Source organism: Pogona vitticeps, chromosome 10, assembly GCF_051106095.1.
Source record: "Pogona vitticeps strain Pit_001003342236 chromosome 10, PviZW2.1, whole genome shotgun sequence".
In the NCBI taxonomy this organism is placed as follows: Eukaryota; Metazoa; Chordata; class Lepidosauria; order Squamata; family Agamidae; genus Pogona; species Pogona vitticeps.
Window position 1 is genome coordinate 12,864,631 of NC_135792.1, and position 25,830 is coordinate 12,890,460.

Genomic DNA, 25,830 nt, shown 5'->3' on the forward strand with positions numbered 1-25,830 from the left:
GGGCTAAACTGCAGAAGCCTGTGCTGCAGGGTCAGAAGACCAGTTGTAAGATCGAATCCGGGCGACAGAGTGAGCTCCCATTGCTTTGTCCCAGCTCCTCGACAACCTAGCAGTTCGAAAGCATGCAAATTCGAGTAGATAAATAGGTACCATGTCAGTGGGAAGGTAAAACAGTGTTCCCTAGTGACGCTGGCCACGTGACAACGAAATCTGTCTTCGGACAAGCGCTGGGTCTACGGCTTGAAAACGGGATGAGCACCGCCCCCTAAAGTCGGACAGGACTGGACTGAAAATGTGAAGGGGAACCTTTACCTTTACCTTTATAAATAAAATAATTTTCTAAAAAATCAGAACAGAGTGACAACGATCTGTGAGTTTCCAGGACTTAATGGAATGTCATCGACCAGCAAAATAAAAAAAAATTTGGTGCAACATGAATGCATCCAAAAGTTGTACAGAAACATGTCTACTGTTTCACCTGCAACAGACACAAAGACAAGTCCCAACTGGGAGGGTGTATTTTGAATTTTTGGAGTACAAATGCCATAATTTTTCTTTCTGGGAGTCCTACCTGTGAGACTCAGATGTTATAGACACCTAAATTGTTCTCACCTGGAGATAAGGTCCAGCTGGCAGGCTTCATGTCCCTGATAGGCCTAACTTCCTGTTTGAAAAGCAAGCTGCCATGATGGTTGCTGAAAGGGGCTACAAATCCCATAATTTTCCCTTCTGGGGAATTTAATCTGACAAACATCTAAATGTGGCTCACCTTGGAGAAAGGCTTTGTTAGCACCGAATTTTAGGTTTCAGTTGGTTTTAGTTCTCCGGCAGGGAATAACAGAATATATGTGAGTCAATTGTTATTTTATTAAACATATAGCTGGACTCCCATCCTAAAAGGCAGATCGGGTGTCCCATCATTAATGGAAAAAACATTTTATAAGATTCTTACACAAAATACAAAGAGCACAGCATCCCCTTATTGGTCTTCTGAACCCTATGTGTGCCTGTTGGGTCATCCTATTGGCCGTGGTAGATGTGAGAAAAAATATCCACATTGCATCCCAGGGTTAGTGGCTGCCAAGTTTGTGAATGTGTGAACTATTGTGTATTTTGAAACATGTTACAGTCGCCTGAAGCGCTGTGAATGTTATTCTGAGTTGAAGCGCTCTGAATGTTATTCTGAGTTGGCCTTGGGAATGTTTCTATGAGTGCCAAGCGGGAAGAGACAGTTACTTTGAGATGAAATGAGGATACAAAAATGCATTGACTATACAAAATGCGTATAAGGTACAGATACAAAAATGCATATAGAATATCATTATAGTAAGGAAATAGTGAAATCATATTTCAATTACAGGTACAAGGTATGATTACATGTGTAAGTACATGTGAATCAAATAGCATGTGTTATCTTAAATTGTAAATCCAGTACTTCTTATATGTTATATCAGAACCTCATCCTTGCCCCCTATCTATCAGCTTCAGTTGGAATGCTTTGAGGCCTAGAGTATTATGGGGTTTATAATCCAAAATTCCATCCCTGTTGGCACCTATGATGAGTATCTTTCAATACTGAGGTAAAATTTAGTATTTTACCAAAAACTTTGGGGTTTAAAGAGCTTTTCCTGAGGATGTTGTGAAGTTCTGGGTGCCTTTAAATTGGTTTATGTGTTTTAAACAGAACATGGGAATAGTTTATTAATAATCAGTTAAAATTCAGTGTGTTAATTTTTTTTGCCTGAAACAGGCATAATGGCAGCGATTTAGCTGTTTAATCTAGTTTAATGCATTCACTATAACATTAACGAGGTTTTCTCATGTTAATCATTGTAAATCATCAATACACCCTCTGCCTAAAAGGCCACAAGCTAGCAGTTTGCCCTTTATTGTTAAAATTCGGTATGTTAATTCCTGTGGTATCTGTTTGAAAGGGGGTCTGTGAAAGGAGGCTTGGAGAGGGATTCATTCCGATTCAGGACTGCAAAAAAAGTCCAGCAGCTGTCAGGATTGAGAAATCCATCTGCTTACTTCAGAATAAAGCACCACTCCTTAGTTAATTCTTTTAACTACAGGGGCCAATTATCACCCTGTAGAGCTCCTGCCTTTTTCTTTCCTTTTTCAAAAATTAGAAATCTTGTGAAACCATAGGAATATATGGCCAGAATCCTGTTGTGTATCTCCATGCGCTTAATGGCTGATGATGTCATCCGCTGTGGGTTAAGTCTTTAATTTAAACTTTCCTATTCCCTACCTTCTTTCAGGTTTCAAGGATCCCTAAGGATCCCCTTTCAATATGGGGAAGTCTTTGGAAGCCTTGTGGTGAAGTATTTAACATCCAAAAATCACTGCCATTGATCCCACTACTGGTATCATGACTGACACTGGCAATTTTCTAACATTAAAGGCTCCACCCCTTTCCCCAGCCATTCCTGAGGCCCCAAAGACTTTTCCAGGCTAGGAGGGATCCTTAGGTGTTGTATATCAGGATTCAGGCCACTGTCTGTTCAGAAGTAAGTCTCGCTGAGTTCAGTGGCACTTCATCCTATATAAGTGGATAATTTCCAGTATGGCCATTTTTCCAGATTAGAAGAGACATGTTAGGGTCAGCCCAGTTTTTAGAACTAAGTAGATGTCAAAAAGATATTAAGGAATGTGTGATATTAAGGAAGGCAGTGCCCTAATGCATCTGCAGAGTACAGGTTCATTATAGGTCAGGATTAACTGTTAAATTTTCCATCAGGTGGCTTTTTATCCCAGTGCATATGAATACGTGTTAAGTCCCAATTGTTTAGAGAGCTTATAACAGCGGTTCCCAACTTTGGGAAACCTAGGTCTTCTTGGACTGCAATTCCCAGAAAGCCCAGCCAGCACAGCTTCTGGGAGCTGTAGTCCAAGAACACCGAGGATATCCAGATTTGGGAACAACTGGCTTAGAATATTACTTTTTAACAGGGGGAGGGGGGCATGTTTATTTCCACCTTGTGCTTCTTGTTATCTGAGCAGTCTCAATGTATATCATGAAATTTAATCTGCTCACTAGTGCAAGGTAAAATGATGCCTCCTTATTAATGTTCTAACTTTTATTCATTCATTTGTATCCCACCTTTCTCCCCAAAAAATGAACCAAGGCAGGCCACAAAAGCGTTTCAAACAAAAGCAAGTATTAAAACATGTACAATTATAATAAATTGCAAAATAATATGAAAAATAATTAAATACATCTCAATTAAAAGGACCACACAGCAGAATTGTGGTCCCAATGGATACAGCTGGAGGGGGAGGGAGCCACTAGCCATGTTGGCTAAAATATGCTGGTAGTTGTAGCCCAAAAATCTAATGTTTCCATCTCTGAGAATTACCAGCATTTGGCTAACATTTCATAAACATTTATAGCTGGGGAAGGGGATAAGGTGACTGCCAAATTTCACCCTCAAGTGCCAAAACAACACAGCCAATCTTGGCAACTGTGCACCTTAGCTGCCATGGTTGAGGGCGCGTGTGTGCTGTATGCTGCTCCACCTCAGACAACAAATTATTTTGGGCCAGGCTGAGTTAAAATCCAAACCATAGACATGGCCAAACATTCCTTTCACTGCCCTCTGTGATGTTCTCCTTCACTTTCAAGGGGATAGGGAAAGAAAAATGACAACCCACGAGTGAAGAAAAGCATACAGTCCTCTCACACCTGGGACAGTTATACATCTTCATGTCCTCCTGCCTGCCCGAATGCAGAGACAAGCTTTTCTTCATGTTGCTTCATGCCGCTCCGTGCTTTTTAATCTGAAACAAATGATAGCAAGGTGGGTGGAGGACGGGCATGGGGAGGGAGGGGAAAACATTATCACCTTGGTGAAACATCAGGGGTATTAAAAAAAAGGTGGGGGGGAAGAAGAAGAAGAAAAGGATCTATGAGCAAATTCATCTTCCACTGCTACAATCAATCTCTCACCTAAAGAAATACACAATAACTAGGTAGGAAAGGTTTAAGATTTATAGCCCAGAAACATCTACACTGACCAGCATATACCTAGCCTTCTTGGCTTGCCTCCTTGCTAGAATGGCTCTTTCGAACCGTTACAATGATATACTGTCTCTCCCTACTGTTTTACAAGTACATTAGCTTTATTTAATGAGATCTTAGAGTAATTTAACAGATGTATATAGGACATAAGACTAGGAAAACTCTTGCTACTCAAAGATTTTTTGCCAAGGCAGCCCATCTGCGTCACAGCGTTATGGGTGTAGCATTATTGAAATTGGGGGGAAGGTTTAAAAATGATTTTTTAAATGAACAGATCATGTCTGTAATCAGCAACAACACTGCAATGTGGTTTACAATTATTGTACTGGCAGCTATGCTGGTCCAGGAACCCTACCTGCCCGTAAAATGGATACATGCAGCTTCTTGAGAGCTTCATCATTATTTACCTATTTTAAACTTAAGGAGAGACTTCAGGACAAATAGATTTCTGTGTCTATTCAACCTTCATGTCTCCTGGATCTATTTTATTCTGAAAATGTGTACTTTGCTTTTCTTCTGGGGAAACAAAACAATTTTCTCAGGAAGCCAAAGAACAAAGCAACCAAACAAATTGAAATAAGTAGAACCATTGAAACAATAAAAACAAAGAAAAAAACACCCTATGAAAACAACTTTAAAAATCCAGTCAATTAGTGAATATACCCCCAAATGTCACAGTGTTTCAAAAAAATCCACAGTAGCAGAAAAACTTAAAAAGACCATCATGGTCAATTATCAACCTTTACCAAAATGGCCAAACTAAGCAATGGAGTTCTGGCCAGATGACAAAATGTTTTCTTTCGTTTGAAATAACATATCATGGTCCTAAACCTGGTAGGTAATCTCAACTATAGTAGATCCACTGAATCACTGGTATTTACAGAAGTGTTGACTCACAATCCAGGAATCGGTATAATGATCTGCTGTACCTAGGACTAACAATTGAATTGTTGTTTTTTAAAACGTAAAATAGACTTCCAAGTACACATTAACACTTCTGCTACTTTATGTGGTGGAAGTCACAGGGACATCCTTGCTCCACCCCACAACCACAACCGCCACTGTTGCCTGTGGCTTCCTTGCCATCCACACATTCAGATGACATTAGATCTTCAGGGCTGGTCCTACCATGAGATGGACACCTCAGGCAGCACATTTGAGGTATCATGTGTCTTAGTCATCCAATGTGGGTTTTTTTACCTCAAGGTAAAAGTCTGAGGCTTGCAAGAACGTTGCTCCCAGAATCCCCACGCCCAGTGATGATTCTGGCTGGAGGACTTTGGGACGTCTGGTCTAGAAAAGTAACTTTGTGAGCCTGAAATGCCATTCAAACTAGACGAGCCCCATAGACTTCCACAAGAGGTGTGCGAAACGAATGTCTTCAGGATTGTAACTGGAACAGCCCAAACTCAAACACTGGAAATAGATAATGAGACAAGAGCAACATCAAATAGCATCACATTAACCCAGGGCTACATCAGGGTGACTCAACTCAGCCATTCTTCTTTGCAGGTAAAGGTTCCCCTTGACATTTAGTCCAGTTGTGTCCAACTCCAGGGGGCAGTGCTCATCCCTGTTTCCAAGCCGTAGAGCCAGCGTTTGTCCGAAGACAGTTTCTGTGGTCAGTTAGCCAGCATGACTAGACACAGAATACCATTATCTTCCCACTGTGGTACCTATTTATCTACACACATTTGCATGCTTTCGAACTGCTAGGTTGGCAGATGGTGGGACAAGGGACGGGAGCTCACTCTGTCGCGTGGATTCGATCTTACGACTGCTGGTCTTCTGAACTTGCAGCACAGAGTCTTCTGTGGTTTAACCCACAGCACCACCACGTCCCTCTCTTTGCAGGTAGGGTGGCCCTTAAACATCACCAAAGAAGAGGACAGGCATCCACAAAGAATAGGACAAAATGAGATATTCCTTTGGGTAAAACTGCATGTGCTAATTTCTATGTACTGGTGCAGAATTTGACATGCTTCTTTGTAGTTTAAACACCACCTAAGTACATCTCATCTGATAGGGGAGCACTGTAACTACCTTGCATTAGCTGAATCTAGTGTCCAGGTACTTATTGTGAATGGGCAAATGAAAAAAACCCTGATTTCCTTCGCTCCTTATGGTTCCCTTAAAACAGAGTGGGACTAGGTAGTCCTTCCAATAGACAACACCTCCAAAAGAGGAATGGCCTTCTCAAAAAATTAATAGAAGAAACAGACATGGCTATCTTACATAAAGGTAGACTGTAACATAACTGAGCTGCTGGATAGCTCAGTGGTTTAGGTGTCTGGCTGCAGAGCCAGAGGTTTTCAATCCCCCACTGTGTCTCCTTGTCAGGGACTGGACTTGATGACCCAGAGGGTCCTTTCAGTTTTATGATGGCGATGATTACAGCATGGAGTACCTCTGTTCAAGGTGCCATCCAGCTAGCCATGGTCACAAATACTCCCTTCCATACTACCCCCAGCCCATCAGTCAGTTTTCTGTACCTACTGACAATGCTCAGGTCCTGTGGAGAACCTACCTGTCTTGCCTCTCCCCACCAGGTTGTTTTCTCTCAATACATTTTTATACAGTGGTACCTCGCAAAACGACGACCCTGCCAAAATGACGAATCTGCATAACAATGACTTTTTGCGATCGCTATAGCGATTCGCAAAACAGTCATTCCAATGGGGAATTTTCGCTGGACGTTGATTAGGTCCATGCTTCGCGAACCATTTGTTCACAATACAGCAATTTTTACAGCTGATCATCGGCTTCGCAAAATGGCTGCCCTGTGTTTTATGGACCCATGCTTCGCAGGGCCGCCATTTTTACAGCTGATCGGCGCTCACAAAATGGCTTCCCTATGGGTGATCTTCACTGGACGACAAGATATTTTCCCCATTGGAATGCGTTAAACCGGGTTTCAATGCATTCCAATGGGGAAATGGATTTCACATGACAACAATTTTGTTAAACAGCTATTTCAATGGGACGGATTATCATCGTCATGCGGGGCACCATTGTACTTTTGCAAATTGTGGGGTCTCTCCAAGCCAGTTGATACTTCCTTACGAGGGGATGCTGATAAGTATTGAGCCTTACCCAGAAAAAAATTGAGCTAGGAAGCTATAAATTGCAGAGTGTATTTGACAATTTGTCTCTATTCAATGGTGCAAAAATCAACTACCTATGGTTTTAACTTAACTTTCATTTTCCAGTCCAAAGTGAACATGGCAGCACCCCCAGAAAAGTTCAATGTGGAAGAGCATAGGACCATAATCAAGTTCCTGTTTCTCCAAGGGAAAGCTGCAAAGCAGATTCATGATGAAATGTCACAAACTATGGGTGACAGCGGCCCTTCATATGCAACAGTTAAACATTGGGTTGTCAATTTTTAAACTGGCCATTTCGGTGTTGAAAGTGAGTAACCCAGTGGAAGGCCTGTTTCAGTCTCTGTGTCTGCAAATGTGAAAGCCATCCATGACATGCTCATGAAGGACCGCTGAATATCAGCCAAAAGTATTGCTATGTATCTGAGAATATCATGTGAGAGAGTTGGTGCCATTATCCACAACGACTTGGAAATGAGAAAGCTGGCAACAAAGCGGATCCCCAAACTTTTGAACAAAAGAGGAAACATGTGGAGTCATTGGTGGCTGTTTTGGAACATTTTGCAAGAAATGAGTCAGATTTCCTGGGCAAACTGGTAACTGGTGATGAGACATGGATCTACTGTTATGATCCTGAGACAAAGGAACAGTCTGTGGAATGGAGACACAGTGTTTCCCCCAGGCCAAATAAGTTCTGAGTGCAAAGGTCGGTGCAGAAGCAAATGGCAACAGTTTTTTGGGATAAGAAGGGAGTTCTGCTGATGGACTACCTCCAACAGGGTTCAACCATCAGTGCAAAATATTACTGTGCTTTATTGACGAAGTTGAGGCAAAACATCAAGGAAAAATGTTGAGGAAAGCTCTCCAAAGGTGTAATCCTGTTGCATGAAGCCTCGTCACACACTGCAGGTGAAACAATGGCAAAACTGATGTCCTTAGGCTTTCAAGTGATGCCCCATCCACCCTATTCTCCCGATCTGGCTCCTTCTAACTATTATCTGTTCCCCAAACTCAAAAGGGACAATGATTTGGGAGTGTTCTGGAGGCAACTAATGCTGCAAATGAGCGGTTACACCAGCAGTTGGAAGAATTTTATTTGCAGGGACTTAAGAAGCTGCAGGACAGATGTCACAAGTGCATCGACTTCCTGGCAGAATATGTAGAATAGTGTGGCAGTTACAACTTCCTAGCTCATTTTTTTTTCTGAGAAAGCCTCAATATTTATCAGCACCCCCTTGTATTTGTGAGTGGAAGGTGTTGTTTTGGTTGTGTGAGGAGACAAACTCAGATAATGGCATCCATTTTTGTTATCCCTTTAATCTCTAGCCCAGCATGCGTGACGGGAAACTTTGCTTTTTCTACTGCAATAAACATAGCTAATGATTGTAAGAGTTCTCCTGTTTCTAGGTAAAAAGATAATGCACTGGGCAATTCTTCCCACATAGGTATTTAAAAAGGTATTAGAAGGAAATGACAATGGCAATAACTTCAGATTACTAATTAATGATACTGGGAAATAGAATTAAGATAGTGGTTTCTCTCTTTGTGAAGAAAGAAAGAGAAAGAAAGAAAGAAAGAAAGAAAGAAAGAAAGAAAGAAAGAAAGAAAGAAAGAAAGAAAGAAAGAAAGAAAGAAAGAAAGAAAGAAAGAAAGAAAGAAAGAAAGAAAGATACATTGTTCTCCCAGAAATGATCTAGCCAATCAATTTTTTAAATGTTTATATGACTCCATGAGAAAGACCGCTTGGAAATTTAGCATGTGCATTGCCCTTTACTGAGGCATACCTTTCTTCCAGTTTAATTCTCTTCCATGTATCTGCTGCAGGTTCAATAAAAGACTGCAGTGGAAATCAGCAGTTCCAAATTTCTCCCAATGCTCTAATTAAAATCGGCAGTATTTTCCCCCTTTGTAGGTAATGTACCATTTCATTAAACACAGGGTTTGTTTCAATGACATTTTTTGAAAATATTTTTTAAGTATTAGAGGAGGTCCCAAAAGAAAATAATCATATTTGCTATTTACTGTGCCAAGAAAGTGTGTTGAATCATTTTAGCTTTGAGGAGGATGTGGCATTAAACCTAAATTAGACCATAGACTACTTTTACATCACATTCATATATTCCTGTTTCCTTACCCCCCCCAAAAAAAATAAGAGTAAAATAAACCAGTGATGGCTCCCCCATCATAGCTGAATATTGCCCAGCTCTGATGTTAAGGTTGGCAGAGAATCTCCTGCCCCACTCCTAATGATCTTCATACTTTATCCCCTTTCACACTTGTTGCTACAAGTGAAGAACACGTATCTCTCCCAGGATGTCTGAGATTTGTCTGAACTTGTGTGCACATGAGTGTCTGGCCCAGATGTCAGCATCAACCCCACCCCTAGTCTAAAAGCAGACATCCAGGCTACACTGGTGAAGCTAGTCAGGTCTAAATTTAAAGTGAAGTAGGTCAGGGCCCAGTCCCACTGCCAGAATGAACCAAGAGAGGGTCTGTATCCCCCAGCCCCAACCCCAATTTGGACTAAAGTCATGTGAACCTTAGCCCAAATCCAGAACGTTTGATCGGTGTGTCACTGCCACCTCCCTCCTGCCACCACCTCAGCCTCCCTGATGCTGGAATCTGCATCACTTGTGCCCCACATGGAGAGGAGGCGCCAGATGAGAAGCAAGCAAGCAAGTGAGGTGAATGGGTGGACGTGCAAGGCCAGGAGGGCAAGTGAGCAGTGGCAGATGGACAGGTGAGCAGGGGGCCAGCAAGCAGGTGAGCAAGAAAGGCAGGGAGGGAGGGTGATTGGGTGGGTGGAGGGCCAGGCAGGCAGAAGGGGACAAAGGGGGGGCAGGCAGTCTCATCCATGCCAGAGCTCAGCAGAGGCCATGTGCAAGCTGGGAAGGGCGGAGGGGAACAAAATGGCATCTGAGCTGCCCCACCGCTGCTTGGAGTAGCCCTGGGCCTCAAGTCCAGCCACCCAGCTCACTGGAGGATGAGAAGCCGCTGCCACCACTGGAGGCACAAACACTATTTGTGGTCCCGGCACCTGCAATCTCCTGGAGATGCGGAGAAAGGTGTCCCACCTCTAGAGAGACCATCTCCCTTAGCCCTTCCTTGCCCAAACGCTGCCTCTGACAAATGTGGGCCTGAAGACACCCCATTGTGGTTGACAATCAGCTTTTTGGTGTGACACCAGTTTTTTGGCAAGCAGACTTCAATGCCTTTTTTAAAAAAATGTCCTGCTATCTGGAATAGCGCTGTATCAGATAGCAGGAAAATTAAAAAGGCAGGCAGAGGACTTCACATATGTATAGTCGATTCCAGTAAATTGGTTCCACATCTACACTAAAATAAATGGACCCCTGGCAGAGGAGTAAAATAACTCTTTGCCACGCACACAAAAAGATCCCCTTCCAAATTAATCCCTTGTGTAAATGCCCAAATTATAATCAATGCAAAACATGCTAAAATCAATTTGAATAAGGCTCCTTTTAGTAGTGGATTGGGCTCTCAGTTTTTGGATAAGAGAGCTTTTATTGACCTTACACATTCGTAAATTCAGGAGAGTTTGAAGAAAAGGCTTCCTTACAAGCTAAATTCATGAAACTCATTGCTACAAGAGGTGCAAATAGAAGGGATGTCCAGATATTTCAGGCTCACCTGTATTCCTGTTAGGTTTCAAGGCTTTAAATTCCCCGCCACCACATGAAAATTTGTACACATTGTCTATAAAGTACACATTTTAGTACTAACATATGTAACCCTGTAGATGTTTGCCCTATTGAGTAAAGCCAGTTTTTCAAAGGTAGCCAATTTTGTCCATTTACATTTGTAAAATTATGTGTAAGATTTTGTTCTTTTCAAACACACCACAAACCTGGCAAATTTCAGAGGCAAACTGCATTTACCTTATACCATGTCTCTGAAGGTGTGGAATGGATTCTTTCCATAAGAGAGTTAAGTTGCCTACGTCTATTAATCATGGTAGAATATCCTGTCTCTGAATTCTGGTTGGTGTGGAGTGACGGTAGAAAGAGGGGACTTGCTCTCATGACCTTCCCAGGAGCATCTGGTTGGACAGTGGGAAACACGGTGTTGGATGCCAACGTTCTTTAGGTCTTGATTTATTTGAGATCGTCACATGCTGCCTCAGGGGGTCTATCGGCCAAAATCTTCTTGCAGAGCTATGTAAATAGTGCATCCTTTGAAGGTAAATCACCCCCAAGTTAAGAATATCAGATAATTAATTAATTAATTAATTAATTAATTAATAGCAGGACCAAAGTGGCACCTTTAAAGCTAACTGCTATAATTTAATGAGAGCTTTCGCAGATTGTCTACTTTCTCAGGCATTAGAGTGATATTTTGTGACTGTCACATTTTTTTTTACATGGCCCCATGACCAGGTGGGGCTACAGAGCTTCCAATAAAAATATTCTACAAAACTGCTGGATATTTCAAAGTTTTGGTGTCCGGCTGCAGTGCCAGAGATTTGGAGCTCAACTTCCTACTGTGCCTCCTTGACAGAGGTTGGATTTGATGATCCATACGGTTCCTTGCAGCTCTGCAGTTCTAAGGTTATGACATTGTTAAATCTGCTTTCACCCTAAACATGGTCAGTGCCCAATTTGTCCACAAACATGTCAAACAAACTGCTGCAAAAAAAAAAAAAAAAAAAAAACAGAAGTGGTCTCCAGTATTTGGGAAAGATGGGAGATAAATGAAATGGAAAATCTTGGGGTGTCAAGCTTATGGAATCCAAATTCGCAGCATGAAATTTTCATTCCTTAAGGCCCAGAAGTTAAGTTGCATTTGTTTAATGAGAATGACACCAGAAAGATGTATAGAACATGTCAGATACCCAGTACCAAGGCGTTCTGGGAAAAAGATAACATCAGGAAAATCGGACCATTCACTTTGTCTTATAGCCAGCCTCCTGTATCTTCTGGTTCTTCAGGGGATTATAAATGAGGGGGCAGAAGGAACAAGGAGCAAAATAATGAAACACACACACAGACAGACAGGCACACCTATACATACACATGCACCCACACCCACTCACACACACAAAGAAAAATTATAACATTGCAGAGCAAAGTAAAGCCAGATTTACTGACCCCACCACTATGTATTCAAGCAAAAGTTATCACTGCAAAACTTTTAACCGAGGCGAATGATCTTAAATAACAAGGGAGTGCTACGAAATTTACAGCACTTTTAAGATATGCAAATTGAATGCAAGGTATAGACATAAGGGTAATTAATTGTAAATCTAAGAATAATGTTTCTTTGTCAGGGCTGTCTCCATGTTGCAGAATACATTCTAATGTGCCTTAACTCTGAATATTTCTTAACGGCGGGTCTAATTATAAAATGTTCAGAATTTCAAAATAGCAGTTGCTCTTATCATTTAATATAGCCGTGGTAAAGTTTCCTATCAGAATTTACTGATTATATGAAAATATTTTAATTTTCATGGATAAAAGCTCTTGGTTAGGAAGTCCAGGCACTTGGTATGCCTTTAAAAGCAATATAATTAAAGCTAACTTTCCTCATACTCTTTCACACTCACATACTGCAAAAATTTGAAGGGAAGAAGTACTAAAGAATGAAAAAATTGTGACTCCTGTTTACTTTTTCACCATATTCAGAAAACATAATATTAGCTGCATGTTTCCATACAGAATAATGGTGCAAAACGTAATTATACACTTCTATCATTTACTTCAGGGACATGGTGGCGCTGTGGGCTAAACCACAGAAGCCTGTGCTGCAGGGTCAGAAGACCAGCAGTCGTAAGATCGAATCCACGCGACGGAGTGAGCTCCCGTCACTTGTCCCAGCTCCCGCCAACCTAGCGGTTCGAAAGCATGCAAATGCAAGTAGATAAATAGGGACCACTTTGGTGGGAAGGTAACAGCGTTCTGTGTCTAAGTCGCACTGGCCATGTGACCACGGAAGATTGTCTTCGGACAAATGCTGGCTCTATGGCTTGGAAACGGGGATGAGCACCGCCCCCTAGAGTCGAACACGACTGGACAAAAATTGTCAAGGGGAACCTTTACCTTTACCTTTACCTATCATTTACTTCACCTTTTATATATTATTTTGTGAGACATTCACATTACAATTATGAAGGTCAACATTTCCATTACAATGGAACCATAACAATTCACTCACTCTTTACCAAAAAAACTCAGAGACAATCTGAAAGAAATTTTAAAAAAACCTTACAGTATGTGACAAAAAGTGCATACAAGCACAGAGATTTTATTACACCTCACCATCACAGGAATCAGGTTTGTCTGCCAACTACATATAGGCACAACCCAAGGCACAAAGTGTCTTATCTCCCCACCACCACTAATTTTTGGCATTCACGTACGCACATTGGGTGTTCAGTGCCCCGTAGCCCATATAGGTATAATTCAAGATTTCATGTATGATCTGTCCCTGTTGTATAAGACTAGCAGTGGCACACTATAATTTGAATATCTCTATTTTATTCATGTTATGTGAACTCTTGGGAATACTTGTTTCAACTGTTGAATTCATCACTGCATAAACAGACCATGACAGTCTATGTTTAGATTTCTGTGTGTTCTTCTCTGTGTGCGCAGTCCTACTGGTGTTTCTGCAAGATTTTTGTAACTTGCTGCAGCTCATTTCAGTTTACTTGAGAAGTTGCCAAGGTGCATCTTAGTTGTGCAATTGGGTGTGCAACCAGACACACGGCCATGACACACTGTGACACTTCAACAGTTAGCTACAATTAGCTGCAACAAGCCATACAAAGCTTATTTGAACACTGATAGAACTCTGACCAATTATTATGATTAATATTGATGTGCAACATATCTTACCAAATTCAAGAAGGCTATTACCAAATGGCCAATGGGCAGTTGCAAATGTCCCAACCTCACGCACAGACATGTCCAGCTTCTTGAAGGCCTCTTCGGTCCTTTTTCCCCTCTGGTTCCTTATCTTCAAGCTGAACTTAGAGAGGGCAACTCTTGAAACCGAAGATGCCTTCAAATAGAGGCCCATTCCCAAGAGTCACCCAAGTAGGGTGTTCTCTCTGAAGCAGAAGACACACCTACCCTACGTGGGTATTAATATCCAACTAATTCTGGAAATTCCCTGTTCCCATGAGCAAAAAAGGCCCAACTCCTTTGTGAGCTCTAGTATTGCTTCCTAAATTTGCACGAGGAACATAATAAAGGATTTAAAAACAAAGATGAAATATCACAGTATAATTTCTGCACAACATACACAGAGACAAGATTAATCTGTTTGCATGGGATATAAGTCAGGACACAAAATGATCCTTCAGCTTTCAGGTTTCTGCAAGCTTTTCCAACAGCTTGCTGAGCATAATTTGGATATGGTTATTTAGAATCCACCAGAATAATACACTATGAAGACTGGTATGAACAATAACTCTTATCCAATTCATCACATGGAGAGTAACTACTAATCTTTTTAGGAAACAAGGTACCAAAAATTATTTAAGGCTGATATTTACGCTGCGGAAAGCAGTCTACTATGTCTCCAGCCATTCCTCTTCTGCATTCTTCCTCCATATGCCACGCTTTAGCCACAACACTGTGTGGTTTTTTTGTTGTTGTTTTTTGCAACATTTTGCTTTTATGGAATTATGTCATTCATTTTAAGCTTCCAGTAACTGTGTTCCTTTTTATAGAGTTAATTGACTTAAATGCCCTCAATCCATTCCAGTTGGGGTTCAGGCCGCGCCACAACACAGAGATGGCATTGGTCATCCTGCAAGATGACCTTTCGAGGGAGACCGATAGGGGCAAAACATCCTTGTTGGACTTCCTCTCAGTGGCCTCTGATACCATTGACTATGGTATCCCCCTGGGGAGGCTTTCTCGGTTGGGAAGCAGAGGTCAGGCCTTGGCCTGGCTCCGGTCCTTCCCAGAGGACCATCCTCAGAGAGTGCGGCTTCGGGAGATGTTGTCCCTATCTTCAAAAAGGATCAAAAAGAAGACCCAAATAATTATCGCCCAGTCAGCCTGACTTCAATTCCCGGAAAAATTCTAGAGCAGATCATTAAACAAACAATTTGTTATTACTTAGAAAGCAACGCTGTCATCACTAGAAGTCAACACAGGTTTCTCAAAAACAAGTCATGCCAGACTAATCTGATCACTCTTTTTGATAGAGTTGCAGGCTTGATAGATGAAGATGTAGATGTAGCATATCTTGATTTCAGTAAGGCCTTTGACAAAGTTCCCCATGATATTCTTGCAAGGAAGCTAGTAAAATGTGGGCTAAACAGTGCTACTGTTAGATGGATTTGTAATTGGTTGACTGAGCAAACCCAAAGGGTACTCCCCAATGGCTTCTCTTTATCCTGGAGAGAGGTAACTAGTGGGGTGCCTCAGGGTTCTGTTCTGGGCCCTGTGCTATTCAACATCTTTATCAATGACTTGGATGAAGGGATAGAGAGTACGCTGATTAAATTTGCAGATGATACCAAATTGGGAGGGGTTGCTAATTCCCAGAGGTCAGGATTAAACTTCAAAATTACCCTGACAGATTAGAGTCCTGGGCCAAAACTAACAAAATGAATTTCAGCAGGAAGAAATGTAAGGCCCTACAGCTAGGCAGAAAAAATGAACTGCACAGATATAGGATGAAAGACACCTGGCTAGACAACAGTACCTGTGAAAGGGATCTAGGAGTCTTGGTAGACCACAAACTGAACATGAGTCAGCAGTGTGATGTGGCTGCCAAGAAAGCCAATGCAATTCTTGGTTGCATCAATAGGAGTATAGTGTCTAGACCAAAGGAAGTGACAGTACCACTCTATTCTGCTTTGGTCAGACCTCACCTGGAGTATTATGTCCAGTTCTGGGCACCTCAATTCAAGAAGGATGTTGACAACCTGGAATATGTCCAGAGGAGGGCGACCAAAATGGTCAAAGGTCTGGAAGCCATGTCCTATGAGGAGCGGCTTACGGAGTTGGGAATGTTTAGCCTGACAAAAAAGAAGATTAATAGGGGTCATGATAGTCATGTTGAAATAGTTGAAGAGATGTCGTGTCGAGGAAGGGACAGGTTTGTTTTCCAGGACTCCAGACACTAGGACAAGGAGCAATGGCTTCAAACTACAGGAAAAGAGAGTCCACCTGAATCTCAGAAAGAACTTCCTGACAGTCAGAGCTGGTGGGCAGTGGAACAGGCTGCCTCAGAGTCCGGTAGAGTCTCCTTCTTTGGAGGTTTTTAAGCAGAGGCTGGACGGCCATCTGTCGGGAGTGCTTTGATGGAGTTCCTGCATGGCAGAGGGTTGAACTCGATGGCCCCTGTGGTCTCTTCCAACTCGGTGATTCTATGATTCTATGTTGTCCCCTCCGTGGACTCCCAGTTGTGGAGTCCCGCAAAGGTTAGTCATCTCACCAATGCTATTTAATGTCTACATGAGGCTGCTGGGGGAGGTCACCAGGGGTTTTGAAGAAGGCGAATCATTGCCAAGAGATTCACAAAGACATGTTAATGAATGGAGGAATGTTGCACAAATTTGATCATACACAGAAATAAATGTGCACATTTGGGGAAAATGCATTAAAATGTATTTTGGTTTCAATACACCGAGAAAACACAGCATTGCAACCTAATACTAAAAAAAGATAGAGAAAAATGCAGGTGAGGTTCAGAACTGGCAGAGAGAATTTCATATTCCTAAATCTTTTGGAAATAGGCCATCAAGGTTTGCCATAGGCTTTGCTTGACAAAATCAAAGCATACAGGTTTCTTATTGAAACTGAGACTTCTCCAGGGAAGAGTCAGGGCTTAGTGATGGAACCCTCGCTTGGCATGCAGCAGGCCATTGGTCGAATCGTTGCCATCCTCAGAGAGGGCAAAAGAAGAATCCTGCCTGGAGAACAATGGCCACTTGGTGTAAAGCAAGTTGGGGGAACCTCCAGAGTGCCAAGGTCTCCTTATTCCCATCTCTAGACATTGGGAAAATGCACTGATTCCTGTGTCGTGCCAACTTTTAACACATTTTCCTTTAAAAACAATGTATATAGAAATGCTCCCATATGTCCTGTAGTGGCCAATTTACAATAAAAATGAAGGGGGACACAAGTGTGGCAACAATGGCCTCCTATGATCCCATAGGACACAATGGGGATTTTTTCAAAAGAAGATTTACAGTGGTGCCTTGAGTTACGAACTTAATCCGTTCCAGAAGATGGTCGTAGCTCAAAACTGGTCGTAACTCAAAGCACCATTTCCCATAAGAATACATTGAAACCCCATTAATCCGTTCCGGCTGGGGGGGAAAAACCCACTGAAAAACAAAAAATACTGCAAGACCCATCGGAAATGCTATGGATCCGTTCTGGCCGGGGGGAAAAACCACACTGAAAAGCAAACAAAGACTGCAAGACCCATCAGAAACAAGAATGATCCGTTCCGGCCGGAAAAGAACAAAACTGAAAAGCAAACAAAGACTGCAAGACCCATCGGAAACACAATTGATCCACTCTGGCTGGGGGGAAAAAACACTGAAAAGCAAACAAAGACTGCAAGACCCATCACAGCACAGAAACATAAGCCCCCCAGCCCAAACCCATGCTGTAAAACCCTGCACTCACTCAGAACAGGCATTTAAAAAAGAAAAAAGCAGTACCAGGCAGTCCGAAGCCTCCTCCAAATGCACACTCTCTAATCGCTGGGGCAAAAGAGCTACAGAGAAGCAGCCTCTTCACCGACCAACAGTTAGCAGTTTAAATTCCCCACCTTTTTCCTTGCCTTTTTTCGAGTCGTAAATCAAAGCTCCGGTCGCAACTCAAAGCAAAATGTTGTGGCCGGAGCTAGTCATAACTTGAATTGGTCGCAAGTCAAGATCTTCGTAAGTCAGGCATCACTGTATTTGGGGTGGGTGGTTTAGGTTGTCCTCATCACGGAGTGGTTAAACTGTGGTACTGCAGCCAAAACTCTGCTCACAACCTGAGTTCATTCTCAGGTAACCAGCTCAAGGTTCACTCGACCTTCCATCCTTCTGAGGTGAGTAAAATGACTACTCAACTTTTAGGAGTGGGGCAATGTGTAGCTTGAATAATTAAATTGTAAAATGCCCAGAGTGTGCTTTAAGCAGTACCGTTTGCTTTAAGCAGTACCGTTTTCCCTTCCCCCCCCTTCCAGATGCTGGACTTACAGGCTACATACAAGATGTAAACAATGCTAAGCTAAACAGCTCAACATGTTGTCTCTATATTTCTTTTCCTATGTCTCCCCTCTCAATGGCTTCTTCATGCACCTGATTTCTGAGATCTGTCCTTCTCCATAGGTTCACTTTACAATGTCTTGTGGCTGCTGCATTGTTGCCGTAGAGAGGGGCAGGTTTTTTAAGTCTCCCCCCACACCCTGGAAGACAAGAATCCACTACTGCTATGTGTCAAAAACTCCCACCTATTCCAGTCATGTCCTCCTGCTGTCCAGCTGTCACAGCTATAATTACTGAATCCAAAGTCAGAGAAGTCCGCCGTTCTGGAAATGCGCAGGTCTCCTTAGATCTTTACTACCCACCTTATAGCTGATTAGGACCCTGCTCGCCTTCTGTTGGTCTCTTGAAAACTGCCGCAATTCTCATTCATCACCGAAGGTAACCAGCTGCTCGGAAGTCATCTCCTCATAACACGATGTTTGATGTTGTACTTGCCTGTTTGCCCTGACCTTCGTGCAAAGGACATCGACTCCCTCGGAATCTCTTTTTTGCTGAGGTATTTCTTTGACAATGAAATTTTCTGCATGAAAAATTAAAACAGCGCCATTTATACACCTAGCATCCCTCCAGAGCTATGATGCTTTTGCTTTTTGGAGCCGGAATGAAACTCAAGTTTTAGCATGTTTATCAGTCAATCATGCTGAACTGTCACCTTTCTTGAACATTTTTTTAGTTTAACCCATATATAGTAGAAATTGGGTGGGTATTTAATGGGGGGGGGAGTGTCATATATAAGAAATTAAACATATAGGATTGCTTTTATAAATCAGATGGAAAGAACTTGACTTTAAAAATGTGAACATAGAAAAAAAGGAGCCCATCCAAGGAGGTGGCTTTGAATAATTAGCTCTGAAGTCTAAGTCAGTGTGCATTCAGCCATAATTGGGATGTTGAGCTAGATTTGCTGTCCTCCTTCGCCAATCCCTCCACAAACTCCTCAAAATCCAATTTTGCTCCTAATAATTGCATACCCTTTGAATTAGTGAGGTCTGTTATTTACCACTTACGTGCGTCCCCTGGATTTGAACAGCTCTGTTACAGCTAGGCCTGCAATTGGGACTAACGTTGAATTGAGTTTCACCAGCCCTCTGTAGCCGCTATATGGCAGGCAGACACCATGTCAGTTGTTTCCCACGAGCAGGCAGTTGGACCCGTTGCTCTTTCCTCTACATTATATATTTTGATGACTTTGATTTGAGCTTGCATGACACTGACTGACAAACTCTTATGTCTCCACTTCTCTTCTGTTAGTTTCTCTAAACAAGAACCCGTTGGCACCTCCCATCTTGCCTGCTTCGAAGCATCCGCAAATTCAAAAAGATTTGATCTCCCTGTAGATAATTTCCTCACAGGCCCCTAAAGTAACTTTTCCAAACTCTCTTCAAACTCATCATACCTTTCTCAGTTTTGCAGGCACTGGGCATTTTCTATTCCACTCCTACCCACAGTTTTCCTCTTTCTTTTTCTTAGGCCACAGCCTCTTGTCCCTCCCTCTCTCCCCTGTTTTAATCCCCAATACATCATGCACACCATGCCACCCTGGATCACACTTCATGCCACTTTGAACACACTGATCATGGCTGACTCTGGAAATTAAGCAGGGTCAGGCCTGGGTAATACTTAGATGAGAAGCCACAAGGGAATACTGAGTACATAACCAAGGAAAGTTAGGAAATAATCCTGCTTGAAACTCTGGAAAAGCACCACTTGTAGTAGTTGTTTCAATTTATATACTGCACTTTAGTGCTAGAGCACTCTCTGGACAGTTTATGACATAACTGTGCAAACAACAACTTGCTTCCCAATGAGCTGAATACTTATTTTAACACCCTTGGAAGGATGGAAGGCTTGAGTCGGCTACTTGTACCCATCAGGATAGAACTCGGTTCGCGAGCAGACAATTGACTGCAGTACTGCAGTTTAACCACTGTGCCACTTGTCAGATTTGACTGTACAATGGTTAGTCTAAATATAAGAGAGTTTCCCACATTCCTATCTTTTAAAATAGCTTATCTATACCCATTCTTCCACACATACTAAGGCATTCCCTGTTCATGACTGTTATGCCTCACCTTTCTGAGTCATCTTCAGAGAGGGTAGATGAAGGAAGCCAGTGCACACAAGGGGAACTCAATGGCCCAGCTGACAGCACCTATTCAGAAGCTTTCGGGAGGAGGGCAGCTGCCAATTCTTCCAGTAAAGTGTCACCGGATGAAAGGTGCCTAGAAGATGCCAGAGTCATTTGCCTGAAGGAGTGGCAAAACTTCCTGAGGTTGGAGAAAGTGCAGAGGCACCAGCTCAAGGCTCCTTGAGAACTAACTAAGAGAGCTAGATACCCAGGAAAGGCACACAAAGAGCTATCAATTCCTCTCACTCAGCTATGTGTGGGTTGCAGCTGGCTGTTGTCTGCCAGTCCCTTTGCCTGCCAAGTAATCTCAGAATATCCTACGACCTGGGTTGACCGCCAACCACGCTTCTATCTGCTTCCTGTTAATAACATGACTGGTTTATTGCACTGGGCTTTCTGCTTGACCTGCAGACTTTTAACAGTAGCCCCATACTTGGAAAAGGACCGGCCTAGACTTGCTGCCTGCACCATTGCCATGATAAGTCTTCCGTGCCACAAGCAGTATAGTAGTAGATATTTCAGTTTGTTTTGTGAGTTTCTGAAGCTGAGCCATTTTCTTTGACATTGGCTTGATAAAGACCAGCAGCCCATAAAATAATACACATGGACTGCCTGCACTGGATTATAGTCAGAGATGAAGTTTAATATAGTCTATCTGGAAAAAAATTACATGCCGCCCATAATGCATATTTTTTTTTTCAAATAAATAAATAAAACTGACAGTTTTAATCCCTTTAACAGCATTGATGATATGAGCAATGATTACCAATTTTAGTTCTTCATTTTTGTAGTTTTTGTTTGTTTGTTTTTTAATCATTTAAGCTGGTTGGCCATTTTTGTCCATTTCTAATGCTTTTCATCATGTTTTTCCTTAAAAAAAATAACAACTAAAGGTATAATGGCACTGATATGTCACTAACAAATAATATAAATTAATTTTACACTATTTGTAAACATTACTCATATTAATCAATAATTTTTGAACTAAGAAAAATACCTAAATTTTAATATTTGCATTTCAATAGAACAAATCACAACTGCCTGTTCTTTGGCAATGAGATTGTTTTGAACACTTTTACCTACATCTGTTAAGATGTTGAATCCTAAGAGCCACACTTGAATATTTTAATCCTATCCATTGCCCTATGGCAATCCTATCCAAATGGGCCTATGAAGAAGACACACAGCATGTGGATTCGTTGGGATAGAGGCAGTGGTTTAAGGGAGAAAGAATGATGCTCAGTCCAACTTCATTGTTGTGGTTTTTTAATCAAAGCAGGAGTAGCGATGTCCTGTGCAAAGTGTCAAGGCACGTGATCAGCCTTCCTTGCTTTGGCAATTAAATGAGGTAATAATGAGACTTTCAAGTCCTACTGTTATTTGGACAGAGAAGCATATAGGAACAAAGAAAGAGATGGAGGTTATCAAGTGAACACAACTTCACACTAGCAGTTTAAACAGCAATGCATGCTTGGTTGCATTTCTAAAGAAAAGCTGAGGGTTACACTTTAGCCGGGTGAAGATCTTTTGTGAAAGCTCAAGTGTGTTTTTCAAGGGAAACTTGGGGTTGCAGTCACAGGTGCAAATACCTGCCACTGCGTTGTGTTTACTCCAAGGTAATGAGCCTAATTAAGTCGGTCTTACTGCTGCTCTTTATACCGGGTGACCGTGCGCATGTACACTATCACAATGAGTTCCTGCGCTACAACATTTACTCCTAGCCTGCTGGGTTAATGAGGTGGAAGCATCGCCATCGTCAGAGGAGGACTCGCCTTCAGAGAGACAGAGCTAGGCCTCAGCCCTGCAGTTTATCCAACCTTTGCTATTCCCGCGGATACAAAACCCTGTTGAGGGTTTCAGATCCTTTTCAAAAAGAAACCACGTGGGAGTCTTAATGATTTTGATTGAAAACATGTTAACTTGAGCTATCATCTTCCTCCCAACATAAAAGCATCTCTAACAGAAGGCAACCATTATTATTTATAGAGCTGAGCTCATCCCAGCTTCCTGATTCATTCAGATGGATGCCAAGCGCCTCAGAAAAACAAGTATTTCTTCATAAAGAAGAGATGAAAATTATTGGAGACTTTGATCTGCCACCACCCAAAGCTTCCACTACAAAAGCTTACAGCAGAAACATTAGTCACAGGGAAAGAAGGTCTGGGAAAGACAAGGGGGGGGGGAGGAGAAGGAAGGAAAGAAGAAAAGAGAGAAATGCCTGTGTGGCCAAAGTATGTGAAATTAATACAGAAAGCCACATTTGATAAAAATAAATACCATTTGTGCTGAGCTGGGCAACACACAGTGCATAAAGCATTTTACTCTGCTCTCTCGGTTGCTGTTAGAAATGTGAATATCATAGGTTTTTCATTTGCTTAAAAAATCCATAATCATCTGTCATGGAGGGCTTAAAGGACACTTCAGTCAGGAAACTAAACAAAAAGCTTATTCTCTCTCCAATAAGCAGAGAACAGCTGCAATTAATCCTGACTCTGCCTAATGCAGCTAAGCCCAATGCCATCAAGTGGCAATACCATATAACTGCACTATCCACACGCTGCAAATTATGGGCCCATTCAGAAAATCCTGCTCCCTTTCACCAACTCAGGTCAGGGCATGGAAGAGAACAAGGAAGTGCTATCCTTCCTTCTGCCATCATAGTTTGTAAATATTATGCAAATACTACCTAGATATATATATGTTTTGAATTGCATATATGAGTGTGTGCGCGCGCATGCGCGCAATTCAAAACACTTAAGCAAAATTAAGTTATCCTGTTCTCCAACATGCCTGCTTTTGCAAATGGTCATGGTTCTTTTGCTAGTTGATGACACTGATAAAGCAATAGGATCATGTATATTAATTTTGCTTAAGTGTTAGTATACATGATCCTATTGCTTTATCAATGTCATCAACTAGCAAAACAGACTAGGTGGACTTAGCTAGTCTATATCACCTTGTGAGACTGCACACATTCACTTCCCTCCATGCACTGGGTCAGGTGTCTGAATATTCCTGGATTATGTCTCCTTGCAGAATCCTATTGGGGATTTACATAAATATAATCACATGGGTCATTGTGGTGAATTTAATTAATGAGTTGTCACACACATTCCTTGCCATGTGCCAAACTGCATGACTGGCCTGCAATGAGCTGTTTGTGGATAGCAAGTGCTGGACTGCATTCTCAAAGCCCGTCCAATTCTCAGAAGAGCAACCATTTGTGTCTATGGGTCAAACCAAATAGTCCAGTGCAAATAAAACATTCCAGTGCAAGTAATCTGAAATTACAGGGGCAAGCAAAGGCAGATTATCACATAATCCAGGTTGTAAATCATTTTGAGGAGTCCAGGCAAGGGAAAGACAGGCGCAAGGGAAAGGCTGTTAATGGGTCGTCCCCAAGAAACTAAATGATGGTGCTCACAGCATAGATAGCGCTCTCATCCCTCTCTCAGTCATCCAACTGGTTCCTATTAGTTATCAGGAGACTTTGAGACATTGACACAGTTTTAGCACAAACTTTCTTAGCCATCACCTTTCTCATGGGCAGATGCGCTTCATAAATGCTAGGCTCTCTTTATCACCTGATGCCTCTCTAGCAGGCCTGGCCTCAACCTAAAACTGCTGTCCGTTGTATCAGTGAGTTCTTCCAGTTCCCTAGCATTCTCTTCATCCTCTGGCCCTCCTGAAGATGACAGATTAAGGTGGGGCAGGACAAGCAGCAACTCACTAATCTGTGACAATCCACTGCTGCAGTTTATGCAACTGCACTTATGCGGGTGTAAATCCACAACAGGATTCTGTCTAGTCTCTGTTTTCTGATCCATGTCCTCAGCAAATTGCTGCTTTCCTCCTAGTTTCTATTGTCGTGGCATATTTTAGGATTAATACTTCTGCATTGGTAGAAACTGAACCTCATAAAATGTTCATGCACTCATTTTTATATAGAAATGAAAACAGAGAAATATTATTGCAAATATACCATGGCTGTAATCCAATAGCAAGCCCACGGAGTCAATGGAATTTACAGAGACATGGACTCACCCATTCCCCACTGATTGAATTATATCTAGTTGCAATTTACCCCACTAGATTTCAGCCCCCATCTCATACTTTTGGGGAAGTCTCTGACCAGGAGACCTTTACACCTGCTCATTCTGCTCTTCAGATGTTCATTGTTGAGGGGCGAGCGTCATTGCTCCTGCTCCCATGGGTCAGACAGCCTTCCAAACAGATGGTGGCTTCAACAATAAACATATCCTCTCTAAAGGAGGACCTATTTGTTATCTTTTAAAAATATTGCTAATGTGGCTTGCTTGATCTCTCTTCAGCACGAGTAAGCAACGGATGCACTTGCCCCAGTGTACAGCCATGTAAATGTGCATCCACAAAAGCACTGTGCAATGGATACCTGGAATTTTGCACAGTCTCCAGCTGTTGAGATGTATACTGACTTCTTTTTTTAAAGTATATTGTTATCAGAACAACACTTTCACCTGTAACGTTTGAAGTAGCTCAGTGCAGATGATTGCTGAGCAAGTTCACAAAACAAAAAATAAATAAATAAAAAATGTACACCAACCATTTAAACAGTATGTAACAGTGTAGGTGGTGAGACTTGTAAAGTTATCCTTGATAAGAGGACTGGGTTCTTCTACATAAGTCTCTATCTGCAGCTGTGAACTGTTGGGTTATAGATTTCCTCCCACCCTGTCTGTGACTCCATGCCAAGTCCATTGTTTTAAAATTCCACCTTACAAGGACCCTCTGAGAACTATGGGTGCAACACATAAGTGTTAAATAGAGAATTGAAACAGAGATCTAAAAACAATTGACCTGTCACCTTCTTGGCTGCATGAATAAAACAGAGATTAAATAAAACAATCTTTGCCATCCAGTTCTCTGGCTGTGCTTATCAAACTGGGATTAAACAGAGCACTGGCTGTAATTTGTTATTATAAGGCAACCTTAAGTCACTAGGAAAACACCCCAGCTCATAATAATGGCCAAGACACAACAAGCCTGAATCTCAGAGGGCAGCTGTCTTTAAGATACACTATGTACAATATAACGTGATAAAGAAATGTGAAATATAAAGTGTCAAACAGAGGAAAATGCAATCAGTTCCCAGACTTTAAACTGAGGAATTAAACAAGGCAATAGCCTTGAGGGGTGCGGGACCCTCTGATCTCTCTCACAGCAGGTGCTGCCTCTATTCCCCTTGTAAAACTGTAAATAATCAAAATCAATGGGCATCTTGTGAAGGCTCAAGAACTCGAACAACAACGAAAACAATGTCCAGGTACATTTGGCAACAAAAGAGCCATTC

At 41.9% G+C, this 25,830-nt stretch overlaps 1 long non-coding RNA gene across 1 annotated transcript; it reads right to left on the bottom strand.

The window, feature by feature from the left end:
* Positions 1-2,964: 2,964 nt before the first annotated feature.
* On the bottom strand, positions 2,965-18,895 carry LOC144584349 (uncharacterized). The gene is made up of 2 exons (XR_013538544.1): positions 18,676-18,895; positions 2,965-3,783 (listed from the first exon to the last, which is right to left on the bottom strand). It is a non-coding gene; the product is annotated as an uncharacterized LOC144584349 (long non-coding RNA).
* Positions 18,896-25,830: the final 6,935 nt, after the last annotated feature.